General features: G+C 47.1%; 2 protein-coding genes across 2 annotated transcripts in view; one reads left to right on the top strand and one right to left on the bottom strand.

The window, feature by feature from the left end:
- The window catches only part of CCM2 (CCM2 scaffold protein), a 399,736-nt gene extending 375,415 nt beyond the window's left edge, over positions 1 to 24,321 (bottom strand). The window contains exon 1 of the mRNA XM_086940990.1: positions 24,254 to 24,321. The gene's annotated coding sequence lies outside the window, so the exon portion shown is untranslated. The remainder of the gene's footprint in view (positions 1 to 24,253) is intronic.
- Positions 24,322 to 25,032: 711 nt separating this feature from the next.
- Positions 25,033 to 26,505, top strand: part of ANAPC15 (anaphase promoting complex subunit 15) — a 100,844-nt gene continuing 99,371 nt past the window's right edge. The window contains exon 1 of the mRNA XM_086942417.1: positions 25,033 to 25,158. The gene's annotated coding sequence lies outside the window, so the exon portion shown is untranslated. The remainder of the gene's footprint in view (positions 25,159 to 26,505) is intronic.

Raw genomic sequence — 26,505 nt, 5'->3', positions numbered from 1 at the left:
TAAAAACGCAGGGTGGTAAATTAGGCATGCGGGCAGCCTCGAAGCCAAATGGTGTGCGATGTGAAGGAGGGATATGAGGACAGCAAGGAAATACTTTTGAGGGAGGGGGAGAGTGGTGTATGCAGATGGGGATTAAAGAGGTAGTGTTTGAGCAGAGATTGGGATATAAAACAACAATTGGGTCTGGATGGGCGAGAGATAGACTGAAGAGAGAGGGGGCTTGGAGAGAATCCTATTAGCAGTATTTGACAAATCCGCCATTAGTGTCAATATGTATGCCAAATAAAGCTGAGAAGGATCCCGGCTGCTGTCTGTCTTTTGAATTGCTGGCGCGGGATGGTGGGGGTCAGGCATGGGCTAGTGGGGGGTTGTTTCCTGGGCGGCCTAGGGGCAGGGAGGCATGCGAGCAAATGCAAGGCTCTTTGCGGCTTGAATGGCGGTGCTGTCTGAGGGGCAAGAGGTCTCGTGCCGCACTCGGGCAAGGACTTCGCGGAGCTGCGCAATGGAGCTCCACTCCCGGATGTGGGGGGCTCACAATTAAGTGTAACAAAGGTTTCGTAAAAAGTGACGGGACGAGGCGATGACTTGAATGCTGTTGGGAGGGGGGGGGGACAACAGGAGGCATTTGGAGCCGGGATGGCGGTCGAAAACTTGGGTCGGGCGCACTGTGTAGGGGCGGGGGGGGCAGGCGGGGGGGCAGTCAGGGGGGAGATCCAGGGGTGCGGGCACCGTGGAGCGCCCGCTCGGTTTTTTTGTGCCTTCACGGTGGTCTGCCCAGTTCCTGCAGTACTTGCTCCCTGTATGGGACTATCTGCAGGAGTGTGCAGTGGTCCCTCCCTCGCACCTTTATATAGCAAAGGCTTTAACCCGAAGGTGTCACAGCGCTTCACAATGGGAACAGTAATGATTCATGGGGAAAAAAATTACAAGTGAACAAATTACAAAAGCGAAGGTTAAGTTACATGAGGCAAAAGTGACAATTGTGAGCAAACAAAAATACAAGAGGTAGCAAACGGTACATTACAGGAGGAAAAGTGACGTGTGCAAGTTACAGACAGCGGAAAAAGTACAAGCAGAGGAATAATTCTGCAATAAAAGGCAGACACTCAAACACAAGAACAAACGTTGCGTAGGCAATGGTCGCATGGCAGGGGAGGAGGCGCAGAGGGATGGGCTCAAGGAGAGACCTTTAAAGGGGAATTTTCCAGGACCGCGGGAGGCTCAATGGAGGCAAAGGGATGGGGGGGTCAGGGGTTGGAAGCACGAGGTTTGTGCAAGAAAGGAGGGAGGGTCGGAGTCTAAGGGCGAAGGGACGAGCAATTTTATTTATGTTTTTAACGTAATGCGTGGGTGCCGGGAAGTGCTGCCTGGCACTCCCCTTTCTATATGCATGAGATCAGTGGAGCTATGTCTCATTGAGGAATAAATGCTTCTCCGCTATCCTCCAGCAAACAAAGTGACAGCCTAATGAATAGACCTCGATGGTAATTAGCGATGGAGATGCTAATAATGAAATGCATTTACATTTCAATCAAAAATAACGAAGAGAGGGGGGTGCAAGGGAAGGAGAGGTGGAGGGCGTGGGGGGACATGAGAGGTTTTAAAAGGCGCACATGAGAAGGGTTTCAAGAGGACAAGTGGAGGTAGCGGGAAATCAATGAGGGATTTACAGAATGGCTGCAAAAGAAGCAATGAGCGAGGGGAGGACACTCAGAGAGAGGGGTGGCAGGGATGGGGACAGAGAGTGGGAGGAAACAGAGAGAGACAGGCAGAGATAGAAAATGGGAGAGATGGAGAGAAAAGGAGAGCACAGGCAGAGAGAGACAGAGGAGGTAAGCCAAGGGAGTCTGCGAAAGAGAGGCAAAACGAGAAGGAATTAACAAGGGGGAGCGGCATGCATAATCCTGATCTAGGAAGAAGCCCAGGGGAGCTTTGAAGCTCTCGGAGAATGCGAGTCACGGCCTGGCGGCCGTGAAGTGTGAAGCAGTGGGCGGGGAAGCACAGGAACAAATGGTAAGGGAAGGAGAAATGCTGCTGGCAGGCGGAAGGCTCGAGCAAGCTCGTGCACGAGAGCACATGCACTCGTGAAAATTTGCTTTGGGAGAGCTTAGTTTAACTCTTGGTTTCACTGCTATAGACTCGTCCTATTCATTCCTGCGGAATGGAATAGGCCGAGACCTAAAAATACACTCTGTGCTGCAGAGGTCATATATTTGCAATTGGTACATTTTGGTGATGCACTAAAAAAATGGTAATCTATACTACTATTATAAAGAGAGAGAGTGAATGCGGGTAATCTCCGGAACCACAGCACCAACCGGAACACCGCATACAGCATTGGAAAGGTGAGTATAAGCAGACGGACATAGGCTATACACCAGCCCAACATATACTGTAGAAGGGAAAAAGAATGTTTTGGACAAAGTAGTCCGTTGGAAGTAGCACCGGCTCGGAGGTGGGCGTGTGCATTTTGGTGGGCGTGTGCGCTCTGTACAGGCAGCACTCACGCCCCCCTGAGAATAGCGTTCGCCACATGAGAACGTCAGATGCCGCCTGCATCACGTGCATGACAATAGCGGTCTATTCGTGACACGCCGCATGAGAATAGCGTTAACGTCAGACGCCGCTTGCATCACGTCCCTGAGAATACCGTTCTATCCGTGACACGCCCCCGAGAATAGCTTTCAACGCACCCTGAGAATAGCTTTCGCTGCATGAGAACGTCACACCGCCTGCATCACGCCCCATGAGAATAGCGTTCGCCGCATGACAATAGCGTTCGGAACCGTGACACGCCGCATGACAATAGCGTTAATGGAGACACAGGTTCTGCTATAAACAAACTTACCCCCAACATAAGCCTACCCCCAACATACGCCTGTCTGCAAATATCACACACACAGGTACAACACACGCAGGCACATACAAGCGCACCCCCCCCGGCTTACATACACACACACACAAACGCGCACGCACACTCCCAACCCCGCTCACCGGGCACACGCAGGGCTTCCATCACTGGGGGGGCGGGCACCGTCGATGTTTTTTTGTTTTGTTGCTGGCTTGTTTTTGATTCGAAGACGCCTCTTGCACCAAAAAAAAACATTAGCAGACAGCAGCTGCTCATGGTCTGGTTGTTCCCGTGTTTCAACACTACAATTTTGCAGTGAACTGTGCCCTAACTACGTGGCGTAATTACACAATGTGGTGTAATTTCAGGAATTTTACGTAACTAGCCTAACATGAAATTCTAAAAATGGCACAGATTACATCAGCGTAATTAACATTCCGCCCGGGCTAAGAAAACGAAGGCAATACGTGCGGAATTCGGGGTGGTTAAATACAGATTCTGCACGTTAACTCAGTTCAAGGGTAAACTCAGAATAGGAGGTATTTACCACATTCAGCAAGTATGTCACTTTGAGGCAACGTAGTTTTTCAGGTGGTGTTCGTATTTCTCCTATTCACAATACTTGTAATGAGAACCATGTTGATGCAAGGAGTGTGTCCTTATTTCAGCCCAGGCACTGAAGGACTGGCGAGGGCATTCTTCACAGCCAGCAGCTAAAGATCAGTGTCAGATTCCCCTGCCAGCAGAATGGCCAAGCAGGCCAGGCTACAAGACTGGATGAGCAAGTACCATCCCCATTCTATGACTCTAGTCTTCATGATAGGCAGTCTTTGTTGCTGCACCTCAGTGGAGCAGTAAGGAGTGCAAAGTTTAGAGAGAGCTAGAGTCAGCAGAAAGGTCTTGGGCTACATGCGTGAGCCTGGTGGCACGTATGCAGGCTGGAGTTAGCTTAGCTTGATGTTGCATGCGCCTTCAGGCAAGGAAAGGGGTTGCAGCTGGCTGGCAAACTTCTGTTGGCATCCAGTCGAGGAATTAAAACTAAAGTGGATGGGCACTTAGACTTTCCACAAGGTCGTTTGATAAGAGCCAGGCTTCGAGGGAAGTAATTCTTTGAAAAGGTCATAGTGTTTAATAATAGTAGGCTGGTTGGATTTTGCACTTGGCAAATGGTAGGAAACTGGTTCACGTATTTGTAGTTTTTTTTTTTTTACATCATAGTCACCCTTTGGTGGATTTGGCACGATATCGTCAGTGGCGTAAAGTTTGCAGTAGAGCCAGTGGGAGGACATATGGTTGGTTAGCCAGAGCTAGTTTTTGATTTGGGGAGGGAGCTCTGTAGACATCCTCACGTCTCGCAGGAAAAGGCAAGAAGTAATGAACAGGAAGTAATGTAATGTAAGGGAGGGGAGTTGAAGGATGTAGTGCACACCTGTACCAAATGCCAGCAGCTGAGACATCTGCTACAGAACTTGAGGTAGGAACTGCTCTTACAGAGTGGAAAAAACAATTTGAAATGGAAGGAAGGTATAACCTGCATGGACAGTCACTTGGTCTTAACATTTCTCCTTGCCGATGCACACCTATTTGCTTTGGCCATGCTTTTTAATAATTCTGTTCCACATTGGCAAAAAAACAAAAAATACTTGTCTCCTAATGCCGAACTTCAGCAGAAAAAAAGCCTGAAGAAAACCATCATGATTCTACAGTGGTCCCTTTGACTCGTGCACATGCATAGTGAATTTTCATCACAATAAAATACACTGAACATAATCTTCACAAAAGTTATTTACAAAAGTTTAAGCTATTGGCATTATAAATTACAATAACTTTTACTTAAGTATTAATTATTTAAAAAAATTAAAAGCCATTGTTATTTGCAATATCAATACATCTAAATCACGTAAATACAACACCTATTCCATTACAAATGCTATAGGTGTCACATTTACGAAAGTTATAACTATTGGCATTGTAAATGACAAACCTATTAATTTAGCTATTTTCAAAACCAACACATAAATTAAAAAATTGTCATTTACAATACCAATAGCGCAAACGTTCCTAATGCGAGACCTATTGCATTGCAAATGCTTGTTTTTTGTTGTACTCTGCTATTTCTGAAAAATGTAATAAAACAATTTATTTTAAAAAATACCTACATTTGTAAAAAAAAAAACAAAAACAAAAAACAAGGTTCTCATTTGTGGCCGTTATGCTAATAAACTTAAACATCACTGATGGCAACTACTGCCTCCAAATACAATGACTTGGGGGTATGGTTCATAAGTAGTGGCAAGTCTAATGCACACACCTCTTCTATAGCACTAAAGGCCAAGGCAGTGACTTCTGCAATGTGGAAACTCCCCGCCAGTCTGTACAGTCCAATTACTGAGGCAATCTAGAAGGTAGTCAGAGCCAAACTACTGCCTTCAATATCCTATGGACAATTCGCCTTCCCTGGAGTCCTGACAAATACTATGATGTCCCGCCTATAAACGCATTTTCAAATTCCAGCACATGACCGCAACGGCCCAGTATGCCATGAGTTTGGCCTAAATAAACAAACCTTTGAAAATTGGGCACCTATAATTCGGTACTATTGCGGAATCTGGGCAGCTCCTTCCAACACCATGAAAGAAACTTTGAAGGACATTTGAATAACTGGACAAAAATTCTTGGTCAGACTACATGGCGGCTGCCTGCTCCAAACTGAACTTAGACAAACCAAAATGGGAAAAGTGTATACACTAAACATCGGGCATTATAAACTGTACCTGAAAAACATGTAAGGCTTCTTTTCAGGTAGGAAGATCTCAGATCTATTGAAATCTCGGCCAGTAACATCAAGGCTATTATTAGCTCTTATAGGGACAAACAATGCCAGTCTGACAAACTGTGCACTGAATAAACCAAATTTTGCTCGCCAGACTCATGGTTTTACCAATGAAGGATATAAATGCTCACTGGAAATTTCTGGCAAACATCAGTGCATGCAGACTGTCACCTACATGAGGAATCCCTGGTCTATTTTCAGCTGCATCTACCGGAATTTATTTTTTTTAATATGGCAAACATACTTGTATTGAGGGGATGGAACTTCTTTTTAACCTGGAAACATCATTGAACTGGAAAGGTTTGTCAAATTTGCTAGACTCCTTCAACGGCTTTTAAGTGAAAGTAAAGTTAATGGATTTTAATTTAGTAACCAAAATAATCTACTTTAAGAATTGTAAGATGCTGTTTTACATGCTACTATGCAATGTCTCTTCTGTAACAATTTTCATTAATTGGAACAAATACATTTTACTTACTTACACCCAGCAGGGTCTGGGACCTCATTCAACAGCACCCATGATCTTTGCAGCAAGTGCTGGGGTAGCACTACCCGATTAGAACGACTAAGCGGGAAGTACGGAACCCCTCGATCTACAGAGTTTCAAAACTCGCCTGGGAAGTGTTCAAGAGGCCAGCACGCTCAGCCAATCCTGCAAACATGACAAACTCGAGAATAACCAGAATTTCCTCTGCCCCTTTGGAGGTACAGAGTTCAAGTCTATGGCGGTTGCTGAAGATGGGGATGGCAGGGATTATGGGGCACTTTCATATTTACGAACGCCAGAATGGGAGAAAATGCTGGCAACCTATCCACAGGATCTGCAACATTCGCCCAGGGCTCCCCGGCTGTCCATCCCTCAAGGTTCAGACTTGGAGTCAAGCAGAGAAAAATCACTGCCTGTTGACAATGGCTGGGTGTCCCTCCTGAACATTGTGCAGCTATCTGTAGAGGCTTTGCAGTACCAATCAAATAAGATGGACATCCATATTTCACCCAATACCCTGTCCGTCTGTCGCCAGCATAGCTGACAATCAATCTAGGGGAACTAAACTAACTGACCAAACGAGTACAGTCAGGTACTACATTTGCACAAACAAACTGCTGTTGCATCAGTATCTTAGAAAACCTATTGTTTCTTACCACGATGCTCAGTGATCGAATGCCTGAATTAAAACAAAACTTAAATTCACAAGGGTTCCCTGTCAGCCAGGTTGGCATTGCTTGGTCCCAAGTCAGCAACTCCACAAAGCCACTCCTGCCCTCCTCCAAAGATGGGAGGGGAGCAGTGGAATTCCAACCTCCAGGGTCACTGGCAAGGGGAGTGCTACAAGCTCTGGAGACAAGAGCAGCTCAACCCTAACTTCGAACAGCAATTGCACCGAAACAACAGCATCGGTTTGTGCTGCATTTGGGCAGCTGGCATGTATAGACGTCCCTGCTCACCCGCAAGCCCACTGCCTCGAATATAAGAAACAACAGCAAATACAGGCAGACACAAAGGAAGGTTAAGAAACAAAAAACAGGTTGTTTGCAGCCAAAGCAGTGTGTATCCCTTTTTTCAGCATAGCAGTAGGACAGCATGCGAAGGTCCACAAAGCCTACAGAGGACAAGAACAGGTTCCCTGCGCACCAGACAAAATAGAGGCCAATGGTCTGCCTACTGAATGCATCAAAGATGGGCCTTCAGACATCAACTCCTTGATCATCTCCATTGGTTGGTGAACATTCTGAGAGCACCAGAGAGTGGGGCATAAAGATCGGCCCACGCTATGATCCAGGATACCCCCTGCCTCTGCTGTCTTCTGGTCAATCGAGCGGGAGAGCCCAAGATTACAATCCAACCTTCTTCGCACTCAGAGGGGCAAGCAGGCCCTTTCCAAGGGAACCGGCAGCTTTCAATCACCAACAGGGACTGGCCAGACAGAAAACTGAAGCATGGAATGGGGATGTGAGGTGGGTTTTGAGAACAATGAACTGCTTGTCTCATGACAGATGACAGAGCTTGGGTCAGGGGTTGCCTGTTCAAGTAAACCGCAGGCAATTTCGCCTGTAGTCCTGGGACATTAAATGTCTCGCCACAAAAGTAAAGGATCCGGAGTTCTATGAGAATGTGCAAGCATTCAACATCATCTTCCTGCAGGAGACCTAGCTTGCTGAATCCGCACACATTCAAAAGTTCATGAATTTCTCCGTCCGAGCTGATAAAGAGGCCAAATACAGCCATCTCTCAGGTAGTTTGGTAATATACGTTTCTATAGCAAGCACAGCCTCAGTTACAGCTCTGGATGTCAAATCTCCCATACCCAATGCAATCAAGATCTCCATCTCGAACAACATAGCAGATTTCGACGTGGTTCTCATTAATGCTTATGTTCCTACAAAAAGAAAGTCAAGAGCCTCCAGGGAATTGGTGCAGGAACTCCTGAGGATCATTGAGGAGGTGGACACCTCATATCTTGTGGTTTCCGGGGATTTTAATTGGCATTTACTGGACTCCTCCTCAAACGACATATTGTGAATGGAACAATTTGGTGCCTTAAATAGAAATGGTAGTCAATTACTAGATGATCTTGAGCACCTCAGCTTCAGGGTTTTGACCTGCAAGTTTATAGGAGACAACCTATTGGCTGCCCATTTCATTCTACTAAAACCAGCTGAACACTGGAATTCATCTTTGTGACCCTTCCGCTACTTCAACATGTACGATCAAAGTAACTTGGTGATAGAGGGGACAGCAACAACTTACCACATGAGATGTTTTTCTCAGCTGGTCTGTCTGTTTTAAGTCAAAGTTTGGAAGCACCGGTTACCACAGTGTCAACTACAAACTAATGAAATTCTCACTGTTAATCATTGAGGACCTGCCTCTGGTTGCAAATGACATTAAAAAGATGAAGTGCACAAACCTATGTCCATGTGGGAGTGCTTTACTGAAATATTTCGTGCTGCATTTGCAACACCAGTCAAGGTAAGGACTTCTCAAACAGGCTTTGTCAGTAATAAAATCAAGGAACAAATAGTACAACTCAAACTGCTTAAAAAGACAGTAAACAAATCCCTCAGAGCTCTGTAGAACAGACATGGGGATGCCAATGCCCATGCAGTATTGAGGCAACAGAAAACTCAACTAAAACAAGCATTTACAATGCAATGGTTTCGCCTTTGTTAAAGTTAGAGCTATTGGCATTGCTCTTGACATTATTTTTATTTATGTATTTTTTAACATAAATAAATGGCATTGTCATTTACAATGCCACTAGCTTTATCTCTCGCAAATGACACACACAGAGCCCCCCCCACACACACAGCCACACAAAGCTCCCCACACACACAGCCGCACAAAGCTCCCCACACACACAGCCGCACAAAGCTCCCCACACACACAGCCACACAAAGCTCCCCACACACACAGCCACACAAAGCTCCCCACACACACAGCCACACAGAGCCCTCCACACACACCCACATGGCACAAGCAGGCAACAGGGGCACACTGAGGCACAAGCAGGCAACAGGGGCACACGGACGCACAAGCAGGCAACAGGGGCACACTGAGGCACAAGCAGGCAACAGGGGCACACGGAGGCACAAGCAGGCAACAGGGGCACACGGAGGCACAAGCAGGCAACAGGGGCACAAGCAGGCAACAAGGGCACACGGAGGCACAAGCAGGCAACAGGGGCACACGGAGGCACAAGCAGGCAACAGGGGCGCACAAGCAGGCAACAGGGGCACGAAAACTGAGGCACAAGCAGGCGACAGGGGCACACGGAGGCACAAGCAGGCAACAGGGGCACACGGAGGCACAAGCAGGCAACAGGGGCCCACATGTCAGCTGTTGGTTTATATAGCTGGATGCAAGAACAGAAAGCACAGCAAAAACCAAAATACTGGTTGGGTGATACAACCCCCCGCTGGAAGTTGACAGGAGTTGGGAAGAAATTGTTGAAGGAACTAGCACAAAGCTCTGAGCAGCAGAAAAGGTATCCATATTACCACAATACACAGAAAATTCAGGCTGACGGCATGAAATGAAGGAGACCAACTAACCACCACTACCGAAGATTTTACAGGAAGGGGTGAGGGGATAGTAAAAGTTGCAAGTTGAGGGAACCCAATGCGAAGGTAGGAGAAACAGGAGAAGGAGGTAAATTGACAACTATTCAGATTCAGAATTCGAGGCTACAGGGGATAAATCTCCGGCAAAGTGCCACTCAAAATGATTACAAATTTGGATTTCTAGAGACACGTATTTTGTGTATTGAAACAGAGGAATTTAATTATTCGACTGAACTGTCATATAAAAATCCATCTACGCGACTACAAAATTATGCCTTTAAACAGCAACATAAAGAAAAAGACTATTCCCTATAGTGTCTGGAAGAAAAAAATGTATTAAATCTTTCATTTTTTGTAAAACAGGTTTAACTATTCCAGGAAGAGTACAGAAAAAGGATAACGCGCTACATACAGATAAATAACCCAGCTAATTGTTCCTCTTTTAGACAAATAGTACAGTTCAGTGGATTTAAGCCTCTGATGCATCAATCTGTCGTACACAAGTTTGAATCTCAGTAGACAACAGGTGATTTTCATCATTCCCAAGTCACAAATTACCACAACTGGCTAACAGTAAGAACTACTTTCAGCACTAGGGAAACGTCACCCTGTAGCAGAAAGTGCAAAAAAGTGAAAAATTGACATTACTCATACCTGTACATCACAATTCAAACTTACTTCGTGATAGAACTTACCATCACCTATGTGCCTATTTTTCTCAATTCAAACCAATTTCTAAGAACCCACAGCTCCTGTCGTACTCTGCACTGACATGTCGTAGAAAATTAGGGTGGTGGTGGCGAGGGTAGGTTGGCACAGGTTCCTGTCACTAGGGGGCATGTTGCTCCTGAACGGGGTGGTGATGGTGGCGAGGGTAGGGTGGCAGAGGTCCCTGTCGCTAGGGGGCAGCTGCTCCTGCAAGGGGGGGGGGGGGTGGTGGCGAGGGTAGGTTGGCAGAGGTTCCTGTCACTAGGGGGCATGCTGCTCCTGCACGGGGTGGTGATGGTGGCGAGGGTAGGGTGGCAGAGGTCCCTGTCACTAGTGGGCATGCTGATGGTTGCGAGGGTTGGTTGGCAGAGGTCCCTGTCACTAGGGGGCATGCTGATGGTGGCGAGGGTTGGTTGGCAGAGGTCCCTGTCACTAGGGGGCATGCTGCTCCTGCACGGGGTGGTGATGGTGGCGAGGGTAAGGTGGCAGAGGTTCCTGTCACTAGGGGGCATGCTGCTCCTGCACGGGGTGGCGAGGGTAGGGTGGCAGAGGTCCCTGTCACTAGTGGGCATGCTGATGGTGGCGAGGGTTGGTTGGCAGAGGTCCCTGTCACTAGGGGGCATGCTGATGGTGGCGAGGGTTGGTTGGCAGAGGTCCCTGTCACTAGGGGGCATGCTGATCCTGCACGGGGTGGTGATGGTGGCGAGGGTAGGGTGGCAGAGGTTCCTGTCACTAGGGGGCATGCTGCTCCTGCACGAGGTGGTGATGGTGGCGAGGGTAGGGTGGCAGAGGTCCCTGTCACTAGTGGGCATGCTGATGGTGGCGAGGGTAGGGTGGCAGAGGTCCCTGTCGCTAGGGGACAGCTGCTTCGGCACAGCTGTAGTTGGAGAGGGGTTGGCAGCGTTCTCTCAAGCTAGAGGCCTGCTGCTCCTCCAGGGGGCAGGCAGTGGCGGGATAGGGGCTTCGGTGAGGTCCCCGTCACTAGCCCGCTGCTCCTGCCTCTGGAGAGCACCGTTCACCGCCACGAGGGGGCTGATGCTGCAACTAGGAGGCTGCACTGACAAAGCGCACGAGGCTGAAACTGGTTTGGGGCCGCCTGTTCTCCCTTCTAAAAAAGGCCTGATCGGGCAGTTTGGACCAACTGTTCCACCTGGAGCTGGATTAAGTGTGCTTTGCATATGGCTGGTCTTTGTCTGGAGTGACACAGTGGACGAAAAACCGAGGGACTGGGATGGGGGCTCGCTGCAATTACTAGTGGCGGAGATTAATTCAGGCACACTAGACTGCCCGGGACTTTTGGTTTTCTTCGTGTTGTTGTGGGTGTCGATAGAATGTTTTCTAGGTGCGAGCACAGAAAGCTTCAGCGTTCAAGACCTATTGCTAGCACTCAACACATGCGCACACACCAAACACTTACTCAGAAAGGGGCTTTTTTCCTGAAGGGGAAAATAAACCCTGGGCCTGCAGCTACAAGCAATGCAGGCTGAGACACAAGACCTCCATGAAAGATCAAGCTACTGACAGTTGATTGATTGCAGTTAGGAGTGTACGCTGTGCAAAATACACGGAGGCCTTCCTGGGGTCACAAGAGCGTCAGGGAAAAAGGAGACACAGGCACAAACGTCAGTCTCGACACTGCCTCAAGACAACGGGTCCTGGTCTTGGTACTGGATTCCTGCCTGCAGGCCCTAGGCAGATCTCGGGGCTGCCTGGGTGCAGAGGGCGGCAGTTCAATAGTTGGTATGTGGGCGGGGGCAGGATGCAGCCAATGGGAGCATCCCTCAGTGTCCCTCCTGCCCAAGAAATGGCCTCCTTCACACCGTGTCCCTTTGCACTGTGCGACAAGACACTCGCGAGGAATGTAAACACTCGAGTCTCTGGCCTGATCGAAACTAGAGGGTTCAAGGTGTGCGCGCATGCGCAAGAGCCTGCGTGACGCACAGAGGTGAGAACAAGGAGCATTCCAACACACTCAATTACCAGAAAGGGACCATATATCTAAAACCAACTAAACCAAGCACATTTTTGATGAAATACCCCACGATTAGCACTAGTGCAAACCATTTGCAATAGCTTACCGCTATATACGGGTTTTTGCTGACTCTTTGTGCACTGAACACAAAAAAACCTACCCGATTTTAAAATGGTTTGTCGCAGACGCACCATCGTCCTATTAAAGCGATTCAGGTGAGATATCGCGGCAAGATGCTCGCTTCTAGCCGCCTCGAGTATCTTCAAAGCTGCTAGGACCCACCCCTTCCAACTGACTTTCTGCTGTTCCCTAACACATTAAAGCTGCTATGCGCCACGTCATAGCAGTTTCTAGCCGCCTTGTCATTCTGCTGAGCTGCTGGGCCGCACGCCTAGCCATCCATCCATCATGCTTGCAGCGAAACCATTGAGTGCTTGAACACAAAAAAACCTACCCGATTTTAAAATGGTTTGTCGCAGACGCACCATCGTCCTATTAAAGCGATTCAGGTGAGATATCGCGGCAAGATGCTCGCTTCTAGCCGCCTCGAGTATCTTCAAAGCTGCTAGGACCCACCCCTTCCAACTGACTTTCTGCTGTTCCCTAACACATTAAAGCTGCTATGCGCCACGTCATAGCAGTTTCTAGCCGCCTTGTCATTCTGCTGAGCTGCTGGGCCGCACGCCTAGCCATCCATCCATCATGCTTGCAGCGAAACCATTGAGTGCTTCCCAGCCGCTTTGAGGACAATCACCGGGCTTCTAGGCGCCTCGATATCTTCCCAATTGTTTTGGCCAGATAGGGGCGGGATGCCCTCAGCAGAGGGCAAGGGAGAGTTAAGGGTCCATCAGGAGGCCTGAGCGCACAACAGCCTTAATCCCCTGCTCCTCAATAGAATGATTGACGGGCAATCAGTGCTCTAAGCGCTAAGGTGACGGAGGGCTTGGCAAAGTGCGGCCTTTCTATTGATGACGTCACCTCTCGTCGGGTTCCCCCCCGTTCTCATTCAACACATCATGAACTCAATTCGGGTCAGAGTTCAGCGGTTGGGCGCTTGCTGACGGTTGTAGAGGACCCGCCTCCCACGTGCACGTAACTGAGCGCCGAACCGGCCTTCCTAACCTTGATGAATTAAGTACATGTACACTTAAAAAAAAACTACATCACCACCAGCTTCGAAACAGCAGACACCATTTCAAACAAACATTGGCAAACTGGGGCGCGGTTTCCTTTTTTTAATGGAAAATGTATTGGTAGCACGTCCCGAATAAAGAAAGAGAGAAATGCTTCCGCCTGAGCAGAACAATCCATGACTTGCAAAAGAAAGTTCCATTAAAAAAAATGCATATAATATGAAAAGAACGGGTGGGTGGGGGTGGGGTCAGGCAGGGATACTAAAATGTTAGAACAGATCGCAACACTTGCCCGGCAACGTCCTCCGCTTCTTCCGGGGCTCCCTCCAGGCAGGCCACGGGAGCCCCGCGTGGGCCGCCATACTTCCTGTGGGCCGCCGTCTTCCTTCTTCCCCTGGGCGGCGGGGGGGCGGGCACTTCCGGCCGGCCGCGCTAGGATTGGCCGGCCGGCCAGTCACGGGGCGGGAAACGGGAAGAAGAGACGCAGTAGTGCCGGCAATGCCGGACCAGACACGGGGGCGTTCCCGGCGTCCCGTGACGTCGGCAAAAGCCAAAGAATGTCGGGAACGCCCCCGTGTCTGGTCCGGCATTGACGGACAGGCCCCTCGTCCAATGGCAAGGCTCCGTTTACGGAGCCAGCCAATCAAGGACGAGGGCCGAACCAAGCCACACTACAGATCTCAACAGGATTTCGCCTGCGCCGAAAAGATGCGCAGAGCGCATCTCTTCGCAGGCGAAACCTAAATACAGAAGTGAGCCATCAAAAGAGCCCAGGACGATATCTGTGCCAAACTGTCCTCAGACATAAAACACAATGATATTGTCAGCTTCTGTGGTTCCGTCAATAAACTACTCAGTCCTGACTATGGATGAATTACTTCCCTCATCCCTGAGACAAAATGCATAACAGCACATTTAAATGCACCACAGACAGGAGGCCACCAACAGGTCACCCAGGGAGCTGTAAACTTTACTCAAAGTCAAAAAGTAACTTTATTCGATTGAATTTACAATAATAAAAGTAAATCATACAATACATAGACAGTTATTTACAACGTTTTGATTTTCATATAGTAGTTGACTGCTATGTACAATAAAATGTCAGTTTTAGCATAAAATCAATTTTCTTTTTGTTAGTATTAAAAGTAACAACGGTATAAAAAAAAATATATATATTTACTGTGCGGACGCCGCAAAGTTAGACCGAATTTTAATACAAGCTTTTAAATAATAAGCAACTTTACTCATATCTGGTCAACGCAGATATAATTAAAGGGTGAAGGGAAGTTGCCCTGTGTTCAAATGTCATCCCCAGGAGTATTCAAGCAGGACTCTGCCTTTTGGGCTGAAACTTTAGCACTATTTTTTATGGCAAACCAGGAGTCTGGGCACACAGCCTGCATCATGGCGGGGGATCGATAATGGTGCCAATATTTAAGAGAGGTGATAATCTGTGGGAACAAACTATCATTAGTGGCCCTTATTGACAATGAGGCAAAATACTTTGTAGATACACTGCTTGAAGAATTGACAACCTAGGCCCTTGAGCAACTCTTCCATTCCTTTTAATAAAACAGGTTTCTCAAAAACATCAGGCACAACAAACAAAATCTTGGCACTCTCGCTTCTGATGGATACAGTTATAATTGCTAAATTTCCTATGCACCTATGTTTTATCGATTCCAAGGCAGGCTTTCACCGTGTCAACCACCAGAAGCTTTGGAACAAGGTAACATATTGGAACATTCCTTGGGCCCTACTGGACTTGCTTATCCTGCTCCATATGGACACATAGGTTTAGATCAAGCTGGACGCAGGAACGCACCTCTCTAGGACAATTTAAACAACTAATGGCCTGAAGCAGGGGGTGCATCCTTACAGCGACTCTCTTCAATATTTTCACGGGCGACCTGATACAACAGCTACAAACGTGCAACGCTCACGCTCCAAAAGTAGAGGGCATGGAAATGTCCTGCTTTCTATACGCTTATGGTGTGGTCCTGGTCAGTCATACTCAGGAGCGGCTGCAATGGCTGCTCAATGTAATGTAAATATGAACTTATATCGCACAGCTATCACTCCAAGGAGCATCTTGGCGCTAGAAACGGAACACCAGGGATGGTGAAAGGACACTGGTTAGCTGCTCCTATAAGAGGGACAAGGCATTCATATCAAAGCTTTACAAAGTGTGTGAGGTGCACTGTAAGTCCAGGTCTTAAGTGCCTCCCTAAAGACTGATTTGGATGCAATTTGGCGGACAAAGGGTGGGAGTTGATTCCAAGCCTTAGATCCTATGACTGCCAGAGATTCCCCTCCCTTTGAGATCAGTCTAAAGGTTGGAATTGCAAGCCAATTTGCAGTGGATGATCTTAAATTACGGGATGGGAAATAACGTTTGAAACCCGTTTGGAGATATTTAGGATCTCGTGAGTGAAAGGTCCTAAAGGTAATGATTAGGACCTTAAAAAGGAAACGTTTATGAATTGGCAGCCAGTGCCACGATGGACTACTCTAAAGACAATGGCCTGGCGATCAACCCTGAACAAACCATGACGTACAACAACAACAGCAAAAGGAGCCCCAACGTGGGTCTGGGGTGGAAGCACTCTAATTGAAAACAAAAATGAGTACAAATATTTAGGGTTTATCTATACTACTATAATAAAGGAAGATCTTTCAGCCTTTGAGGCGGGTAAACTCATGAACCACAGCGCCAATCCACACACCCGATACACCGTTGGAATCGTCAGGGTGTGTAGATGGTTATTGGCTATATAAATCTTTAAAAAAAAAGTTCTTTAAAAAATGTACAGAAAAAAAAAAGTAGTCCCTCCGAAGTAGCGCCGGCCGCGACGTGTGTGCTCACGGCAGGAGCGCGGGGAGCAGTGGCGTCCAGGAGCGCGACTCGGAGCGGCGGACATGGCACGGGGGAGGAGCGGTGACGTGAGGAGCAGCGGACAGGCCAGCGGAGGTGCGAGCAGCGGATAGGCTGGAGGAGCGGCGGCTGAGGTAAGGGAGCGGCGAACATGGCGCGGGGGAGGAGCGGTGACGTGAGGAGCAGCGGACAGGCCAGCGGCGGTGCGAGCAGCGGACAGGCGGGAGAAGCGGCGGCTGAGGTAAGGGGACCCATGTCGGGGCAGGTGGGGGACGGGCTGGGCGGGGGCCCAGGCTGCAGGAGAATAGACAATGATCCCGTGTTTTTATGGTGAAACAGCAATCATTAACCCACCTCTAGGCCAAAAAGATTAGCTATGATGTAAGCTTTCCCAGCCAATGTACACTCTGTAAAACGGATTGGTCAGCTGTACATCTCTGCAAACAAGAGCAGACATATTTAAAGCAGTATATCAGCAGCGGACAGGCGGGTGGAGCGGCGGCTGAGGTAAGGGGACCCATGTCGGGGCAGGCGGGGGACGGGCCGGGGCCCGGTCTGCTGAACAATGTCGGGGCGGGCGGGGGTCGGGGAAGCCTGTTGCTCCCAGACAAGGTCGGGACGGGCTGCTAGTTATTGATAAAAACGTCTCTTTCTCTGCGCCGGAAGGAACTATCAAGAGTAAGGGCTTGGCGCTGGCTGTCTCTCTTAAAAACATTAGAAGGAAATTGGCAGACCCATCACTTGCACCATTTCTACACGTAGTACAAGCTAAGCATCCACTGATTATTTTATATGGGAGCGAACTGCTGAGAGGCAGAGATGTCAAAGCTCTGGACAGTATTACAATGCGATCATATAGTATCATCTTTTCCCTTCCACGTTTCATCGCCCCAGCACAGATCCAGGTGGAGTTTGGCTTGTTAAAACAAACCCAGGCCAGTTGAGGAGCCTATTTAATATGCTGGAATAAAATAAGGAAAGCAGAGCCTAACACACTAAACCATCTCCTTTGGAAGGAGCTGCAGAATCGAGATACATCGCCAGTGAGGGCCTATCTTCAGGAATCATTCACAATCACAGGGCTCACACAGTATTGGGACACCCCAACTAGCCACCATATTTTTAAGCTGCTAGTCTGGAGAATAAAAATCTGCCCGCTTGATGGAGAAAAGGCCTCTCTGACATGTAGAGCTTATGGCTGGATGATATTAAATGATTTTAAGATTCTTGTATCACAAAAATGTATTAATACTAGGTATGCAGCTTTTATTATGGAGTCGTTCCTGAGGTACCGCCTGGGGAGGCTGCCCGCAAAATTCCATCTTCCACCCTGGCAGCGGGAGGGTCAACTTGCCAGCTATGCGGTTCCAGGAAGGAAGATATGCTTCATCTAGTATGCTCCTGTGATGTGCTGCAGTGCGAAAGCAGTCAGCTGTTAAGAGTCCCCTTTAATCAAAAGCGCATACGCATTTGGAGGCAGGTGATGCTGGCCTGCTTTGAATCCAGTGACCCACGACTGAACTGTTGTTTTGTGAAATTCCTGTTGAAGGTGAAAATGAAGAAATAATCCCAAAGCAAGAGTAAGTAGTTCAGGCTAAAGACAGCTGCACAGGTGCTAGCTCCACAGGGTAATAGTGGTCCACACTCACCCTATAATGGTGAAACTACTCCAAAACCATAACTAAATTAAACAGAAAAAAACACACAAAAGGGAGTGCCTCAAGAATCCAACAAGTGTATTGTAGAGTTTGTTTTCATTGTTTCTTCTCTCCTCCTTTCATGAAGTACACATAGTTCAATAGTGTCAATATCAATGTACTCTTCTACAATATCAAAATAACATGGGAGCCGTGATATGAAGTCTCAAAACATTCTCATTATTATTCTTTAACACGTCAAAGAAACAGCACAGACAACACGTTTCTTCCTAATAGAGGACTTCATCAGTTAATGTATTTCTTTAGAGCAAAGTCACATCGAAGTCTAAGTGTAAAATGGATCAGTTGTCCATGAAATTCTTAGAACACTAGTACTGCTCTTTATTATTGTATTCTTCTAGAAGGTCTGTGACAGTGGTGCTGTGTATTATTATCCAGTCTGTGCTTACAGAACCCAATGGGGTGTGGATATGAAGTTGTGATATTTATATATGGTCACCTGGTATTTCCCTACAACAATAAAGGAGCAGTACTAGTGTTCCAAGAATTTTGTGGCGAACTTATCGATTTTTAGGTCTCGCCTGTCGATGCGCATGCGCATCGAGCTTGCGAGACTAAGGGGGCTTAAACAGTCTTTAACCAACTTGCATGGAATCGTGGCGATTCCTTGCAGTGCCCGTGACATTCAAGCTCAATGCGCATGCGCATTGAGCTTAAAAGCGCGTGCACATGCCCCCAGCCGCCTGCCTTGCATGTATTTTCCCTCAGGCGCACTCCTCCCACACCCCCGCTCCGCCCCCTACCCTGCCTGCCGTGTCGCATTTCTTCAGTTCCCTCAGCCGCACTCCAGGCCCCTGCTGCTTTCACACCCTCTCCCCGCTCCGCCCCCTCCCCTGCCCGCCGTGTCGCATTTCTCTTCCCCCCTCCCCTTCTCTGCCTTCCCTCCGTCTTGTTTTTTTTTTTACCCGCTCCGCCCCCTCCCCTGCCCGCCGTGGACCAGTTTGCTTCTCTGATCTGCTTGTTACATATATTCAAAGGCAGAATCCACAATCATTGCATACCAAATCTCACTGCTGTAATTCAAACCTCGTACTTTATTTCTGCGCAGGAGATGATTTCATTATGCCTGTCCCTTCTCTGTCTGAGGTTGTGGCTTCCAAAGGACCTTAGGTGCGTCATCATTTGAAAGAATCTGCTTAAGGTGCGAGTCGCTCGCCCCTCATACCACATCCTTGACAGCTTGCTAGATTTCATCAGACTAACCATAAGCTTCCTGAACATCTAGGCAGTTTTAATCGAGGTGCTGAAAGAATGCTGCAGCAGGCTTTAATCTCTTGATCCCCTGCTCTCCGCTTGGTGAGAATAATTATTTTGTGGAAAATGGAGTGAGAGGCATTGGTGTGAACTGAACCCTCTCTGCCGACAGCTCTGCTGTGCCGCCTGACTCTCTACAAACCAGAAGTGTTGCTGGAGTAATACGGCTTACGATTTTGCTTAATGTCGCCGTTATTCCATTTTACGTACAGGGATGGGCGGACACCATGGTGAGCGAGCCCAAACCGAGGTTTTGCTCATGTGCTCTGTTGCAGAGCCACAGTGTTGAAATTGCATTTATTCCTCTCTGGGAATTTCCTGATGGGCACTGATTTATTAAATCTTCCTGGGACAGGGTGATGCTCTCTCTTGTTTGAACCCTTGACAGAATAACTATTATTTTCTGTGTTACTTTGTATTTCTGAGCCCCATATTTTAGCTCCTCTTCCGAGCACCCTATTGCACCATAACCAGGATTCAAAACCTTTCCTATTTGATAATACCGCCTGATCCATTTCTGTTAATTTTGCATAATGCAGCTGACAGGGCTTTGTCCCATTTGTGTGAGATTGCTTTGACCCGTTTGTGTGAGACTGCGTAGATGTGAGACAGAAACAGTGCTTTGAAGCACAAAGCTAGTTTTATGTCTGCATAATTTTCTGTGAGCTGGAGCACAGCATGTAGTCAACATATGCACTATTCTTCGTTCATCTACACTTGTTTTTCATACAGGCATACAGCCAAAGGGACCTAGATGTTGCTTCACACAGTACCAAGGCCATTTCACCCCCTCACCCACTCATCCTCACACACCCTCACTCACCCTCACACCCTCACAACCCTCTCATCCTCACTCACCCTCACACCCCTCACCCTCAGACCTCACACACCCACACCCTTACCCTCACCCCCTCACCCTGACACACCCTGTCTCCCTCACACCCTCACCCTCACACCCCTCACTCACCCTCACACCCCCTCACTCACCCTCACACACCTTCATACCCCCTCACACGCCCACTCACCCTCACACACCCTTACCCTCACCCACCCCCAGTCACCCTCACACTTCCTCACCATCACACACCCTCACATCCTCTCACCCTCACAAACCCTCACACCCTCACCCTAACACCCTCACTCACCCTCACCCCCCTCACAACCCTCACACCCTCTCCCTCACACACCCTCACCCACCCACCCTCACCCTCGTACCCTCTCACCATCACCCCTCTCACCATAACCCCCCTCACCCTCACACACCCTTACCCTCATACCCTCACACCCCCTCACTCACCCTCACACCGTCACACACCCACTCACCCTCACCCTCACACCACTCAGTGCTACAACACATATTGTGTTACAATAGGTGTCACATTTGCAAAAGATAAAACTATTGGCATTGTAAATAACAAAGCTATTAATTTCGCTATTTTCAAAACAAGCACATAAATAAAAAAAGTGTCCTTTACAATACCAATAGCAGTGAAATATCTTTATTCGGCAATTTTATCACCATAAAAGAGCACATATACATATACAATTCACATTTACCAATAAAAATTTGTAAAATACATAAGAACAGGGAGATCTCATTTTGATAGATTTACAACACAACCAGATTAGTATCGACCAGTAGGGCCCCCCGGGGTTTTAATAAACGGGAGCGTATCCGCCATGCATTTCCCAAAAATTTGGCCACCCCACAGATCATGAGGGCAGACGAAGAGTCTGTAGAGAGGACACGGAGTGCCTGTTTATGGCACCTCAGCCCTAATTCCCTACAGACCGGTTTCAGCCAAAGCTTCCTCGCCCCTTTATAGGCTGGGCATGCAAACAACAGGTGGGCCACCGATTCCTTGGGGGCCGCACAGCCGGGGCATGTACGTGAGAGGGCATCAGAGGCCGACCAACTTGCCGTGAAATCAAGTACTGGAAGCGTCCCATAGCGCAGTTTCAGGTACAGCGATCGATCCCACGGTTTAGTTATTAGGTCTAAAAAGGGTTCCAATTTCCTTACACTCTTAATTGATAAAAATTTGTCCGTAAGTGAACCCACATTCGTAGCCCTCGTGGCCTCACTCTGGACCCAGAGCTCAAACTTTCCTAATGCGAGACCTATTGCATTACTGTGCTTCTCTCCCCTGATGCACTCTCCTGCTCTCTAGAGATGTGGCCTAACGACCAGAGCTGCCATCTGAGTCACGTAAATACAAAACATGTTGCATTCCAAATGCTATAGGTGTCACATTCGCGAAAGGTATAACTATTGGCATTGTAAATGACAAAGCTACCAATTTAGCTATTTTAAAAAGCAACAAATAAATAAAATATTTGTCATTTACAAGACCAATAGCTCCAACTTTTCTAATGCGAGACCTATTGCATTTCCAATGCTTGTTACACTTAGACTTCTATGGGACATTGCTCTAAAGAAATACTTTAACCACATCGATGCTAGGCATTTTCCCCTGCTGTGCTGGGGAAGCTCCAAAATAATGGTTTCATGACGAGCTCAGCTCGTCATCAGTGTACCAGCAGTACACTGCATGACGAGCTGAGCTCGTCATGAGTGTCGAAGGTGTTAACCCTGATGAAGTCCTCTCCGAGGACGAAACACGTTGGCCGGGCTGTTTCTTTGATGTATTGAAGAATAATAAAGGGAATTATTTGAGACTTCAAACCACGGCTCCCATGTTATTTATATTGCAGTATTGTACATTGATATTGAACTATGCGTACTTCATGAAAGGAGAAGAAACAAAGAGAAAAAACTCTACAATACAATTGTTGGATTCTTGAGGCACTCCCTTTTGTGAGTTTTTTGGTGGAAAAGAAAATGCCTCACACCACAACCAAATCACATCACTTCACGGGTGCCAGTAAAGGCCTAACCTATTATAAAATGGCTACTCTCAAGGACTGCCCTAGTGGGGGTAACAGCAAAATTAACTGTGTGTACTGTACTTGTGGAGACCGTGGTGGAAGTACTGATCTGCATGACCCTGGCTACTGTGCGAGGGCGAGCTTTTCCAGGCCTGCCTTCCCCTTTATTGCCCATTTTGCATCTAGGTATCATTCCTGCACTTTGTATTTTATTATTCTGAATGATGATGATCCGTTGTCCGCCTACTCATTTTATAAATGGTTGCCAAAAAAATAAAACACTTGGCTATAGCCTTAATCTGTCTACCACTTTATGATGGGCTATTTTATGGCTGACTTCACTTTTTTAATTTACTGCTGCAGAAAATATTTGTAGCAGTTGACATTTTCTGATCATAATATGCGGCATAACATTTACATATGTTTTAAAGTATGTGATCTCATTTAAGAGTAACTCATTTTTCTGGCATCGCACTTTGCTAATCTGGCTGGCTTTCTTGCACCTTTTGATGGGCTGTTCAATGGCCGACTACTCACTTTTTTAACTCAATACTTTGGAACATATTTGCAATAGTTGAACTTAACCGATTTTATCGTCAGTGGAATATCATTTTTAAATAAGTTTAAATGCTTGTTTCAAGGTGTGCGGTCTCATCAAGGAGTAATCCATCTTTAGAGAGATAGCGGCAGTTACCACAGAAAAGGTATCTTGTGCTTTAATATGTTGTATTTTATTGCAATGGTTTTAAGTAACTATGCAACTATTAACTAATCGCTGCAGCAGGAATTGTACATCTTAGCCTAGAAGATCTTGTTGGACCAACGCAATAATATTCTGTCTCGGTCTAGCTACATAGTCTTTGAATGAAAACAAACTCTAATCCATTTGAGCCCAATTTAAGTCAGGCAAACAATTACCGACACAGATTACATCAATGGCCTCAACATCTGAACGCCCACTGCAATTCAGCACACAAAACAGCACAGTGTATTCTCACCCTCCACATTCACTGCTTAGGTCGAAAGGCTGCAAGACATAACTCGCCTAATCTAACAAATGTGCGAGAATATCCCACGCCTTCCAAACTGAACATTCACACCAAATGCAATTCGGGGATCACATACCCGTGTAGAACCTCTGCTGGATGAATCACAAGCCACCATAACATTTAGGGTCAAGATGATAAGCATGCATCAGCACAAGCGGCATGTTCATTCAGGATACGTGTAGGGTCCACCAACATGAGCAATAACGCAACTTTTAACTGCCAGTACCCCACTCACCAACTTACACACACAAAACCCAAATGTATCACTCAGGCTGAGGAGGCACGAGGAACTTTGAAGAAAGAGAACCCCAACATTAACCCTTGCTCCAAACTGAAAGAAGTTACTGCTATGCTCTCTCGCACTTTCTCAGTAAAGACTTGTAACCAAACAAAATACTGTTTCAACTGACGTTACTGTCTCCATATTATTAAATAGTATCACCACGCCCCCCACTAAAAAAAATCATAAGTAAACATTTAGCCCAATGCTGCCAGTCCAGCCACTCAAGCTAACGGCATGCCTAAACCAAAGCACCAATCCAATCAGCAAAACAAGACTTAGTCAATTAAGTAACTTGGTGCTTGCTCCTATTGGAATTAAAAGCAGACCTTCCCGCTCAGTACGCATTAATTGTATGGGAACTAGCAGGAATTCTAAGCATACTCCCCAAAGTACTCAGCCAATAGCGTCACTTTATAAATGACACCACCCAAGTTATTATGGCGTCACTTTACACTTTTAAGCCTATGACATCACTACAAAACTTGACTAATAGAGTCAACAACTTCTCTAACAACATCCACATCAGCCACTGATCATCAAGTACGCTCCCCTACAGTCCCCATCTGCGCCAGCGTTTGCCCCATGCTACCCGAAAACCAAGATCCCCGCCCAACAGCGCCCGTTACCAGTGACTAGGGCGGCCACCTTCCATCTTGGGTGTAAACGCCCCCAGCATGCTCTGCGCGGGGAGGGGTGCCGTTCGAGGCAGCCGGAGGACTTACGTCATGCAGTGGTCAGACAGCTAGAAAGAGCCCAAGAAAGTAGTCAGAAATGCGTTCAGATATTGACTGGTATATTTCAAACGAAGGAAATCGCATTTAGAGCAAAAAATATTAGTGGAAGAGTGGAAAAAAATGAAAACAGTACAACGATATGTGAATCACCTTTATTCATAAAAAAATAATAACATTTTACTAAAATTATAAATTCGGTACCTTATGAAAAAATAACAATATTTGAAGATTTCGTAAAGGAATTCTCAATCGGACGTTCATTGATTGTTTCTGTCATACCTTAGTAAGTCAACATAACACCTTTTCAAGATGGCCTCCTGGTATAAAGCCTAAATTGACAGCAAGTGCTATATGTCCGGTTCGTGTGGGGCAATTGAACGCTAGGTAAGATATTAACGCCTTTGCCTAAGACATTCTTTCACTGAAGAAGTTATCGCCGCTTAATAATAATCTCAACAGGCCACCCAAGCCGCTCCTGGCAAAGCGGCTGCAGCTTGTAGTACACTGATCCCGGAAGTCGTCAGACAGCGTTCCCAAATGTAGAACCGTGTCTGTACGGGGATCTGCTTGGGTGTAATAATAAAGCCTCATCCACGGTTAACCAGATGCAGTACCCCTCAAGTGTTCCTTCAAGATGGCCGCCGCAGTTGAGGCGAGTCTGACCGATTAGTCCTGTTTCTTTGTCAGTGATGATTTGTAACCAGTAACCGGCGGGCTAGTTGGAGAACGGTGTTGCCACGCTCGTTGTGGGCAGAGGTAACGGCCTCTGGCCGTCTTTATCAAAGGACAGGATCAATGTGAGTGAGAAGAGAGGGGTGATACTGTTTAGAGATTCCAAGCGGTTAGGGTACAAAGTCAAGCGGACAGGGGTGGGCTAAAGTATTGTACATATGGTAGCACTGTGTTACAGGGGGTTCATAGGAGTGAGAGTATGAGGAATGATATTTGCAGGGTGAGTCGTGCTGCTCACAGTATGCTGTCGTAATCCAAACAAACTGTGTGCATGCACATGTTTATTTCTCACGCGTTAGAAAGATAAGCTTCCATCAGAGTTGCTTGACAGTTTCGGCATCAGCCTTTTGGCCTCTGACCCATTGAAATGTGTCTTGCCATTTCTGATTCCAGTCAAAATTAACTTTTTTATTATATTTTTCAAACAAATCATGCGCGCTGCACGAGACGTATAACAGTACAATTCTCATGACCCCACTAAAGATGTCAGCACTCTCTTAGTGTTTTGGTTGTGCTGCAGAAACAATAGCGGTAACCAAATCAGGGGAATAAGTGCAGTCTTTTGAAATGACGTGCAGGGTATTCCACTTTCTGCTTCAGAAACTCACTCTTTTCCTTCTATAACAAAATCGCATGCTCGTAAAGTATGCACAAAAGTCACTCCAAGGACATATTATTTTTAACACGTTCAGAGACCTAAATCAAAAATTCAAGAATTCTTTCCTGTACTCCGCCAGCTATGTGTCCAATCCCTCGGCACAGGCACTGTGCCGAGGGAGTGGAAACAGGCAGTTGTCACACCGCTGCTAAAGAAATCTAATCTGGACCCCAATTGCCATAAGAACTACCGGCCTATCTCACTCCTGCCGTACCCAGTTAAGATCATGGAACGGCTGGTCAGTAGGTCTTTGTCCCTCTTCCTGGAAACAAATAACATCCTTGAAGAGGAGCAATTCGGTTTCAGACCAGCCCATGGAACCGAGTCAGCTTTACTGATGGTACTGGATGACCTGAGAATGAGGGCGGACAGGGGAGAATCAGCAATTCTGATTCTGCTTGACCTGTCCGCCGCATTCGATACAGTGAGCCACGACATCCTGCTGACTAGGTTGAAAACCTTTGGAGTACAGGGTATGGCACTTGACTGGCTCCGCTCTTATCTGTCAGATAGATGGCAGGCAGTGGCATTGCCCCCGTATCAGTCTGAGTTCGCTATGGTCCCACATGGGGTCCCTCAGGGGTCTGCGATTAGCCCGATCCTTTTTAATGTTTATATGCAGCCCCTGATGGCCATCATCAAGGCTCACGGCATTAGCGTGATCAACTATGCGGATGACACGCAGCTGATGATTTCCCTGGATGGTGCCCATGCAGAATCTCTTGAGACCTTCGACACCTGCATAATGAAAATG

Source organism: Lissotriton vulgaris, chromosome 10 (assembly GCF_964263255.1).
Source record: "Lissotriton vulgaris chromosome 10, aLisVul1.2, whole genome shotgun sequence".
Lineage (NCBI taxonomy): Eukaryota > Metazoa > Chordata > Amphibia > Caudata > Salamandridae > Lissotriton > Lissotriton vulgaris.
Note: the sequence above shows the minus strand (reverse complement) of the source record. Positions and strands in the feature narration are given on the sequence as shown.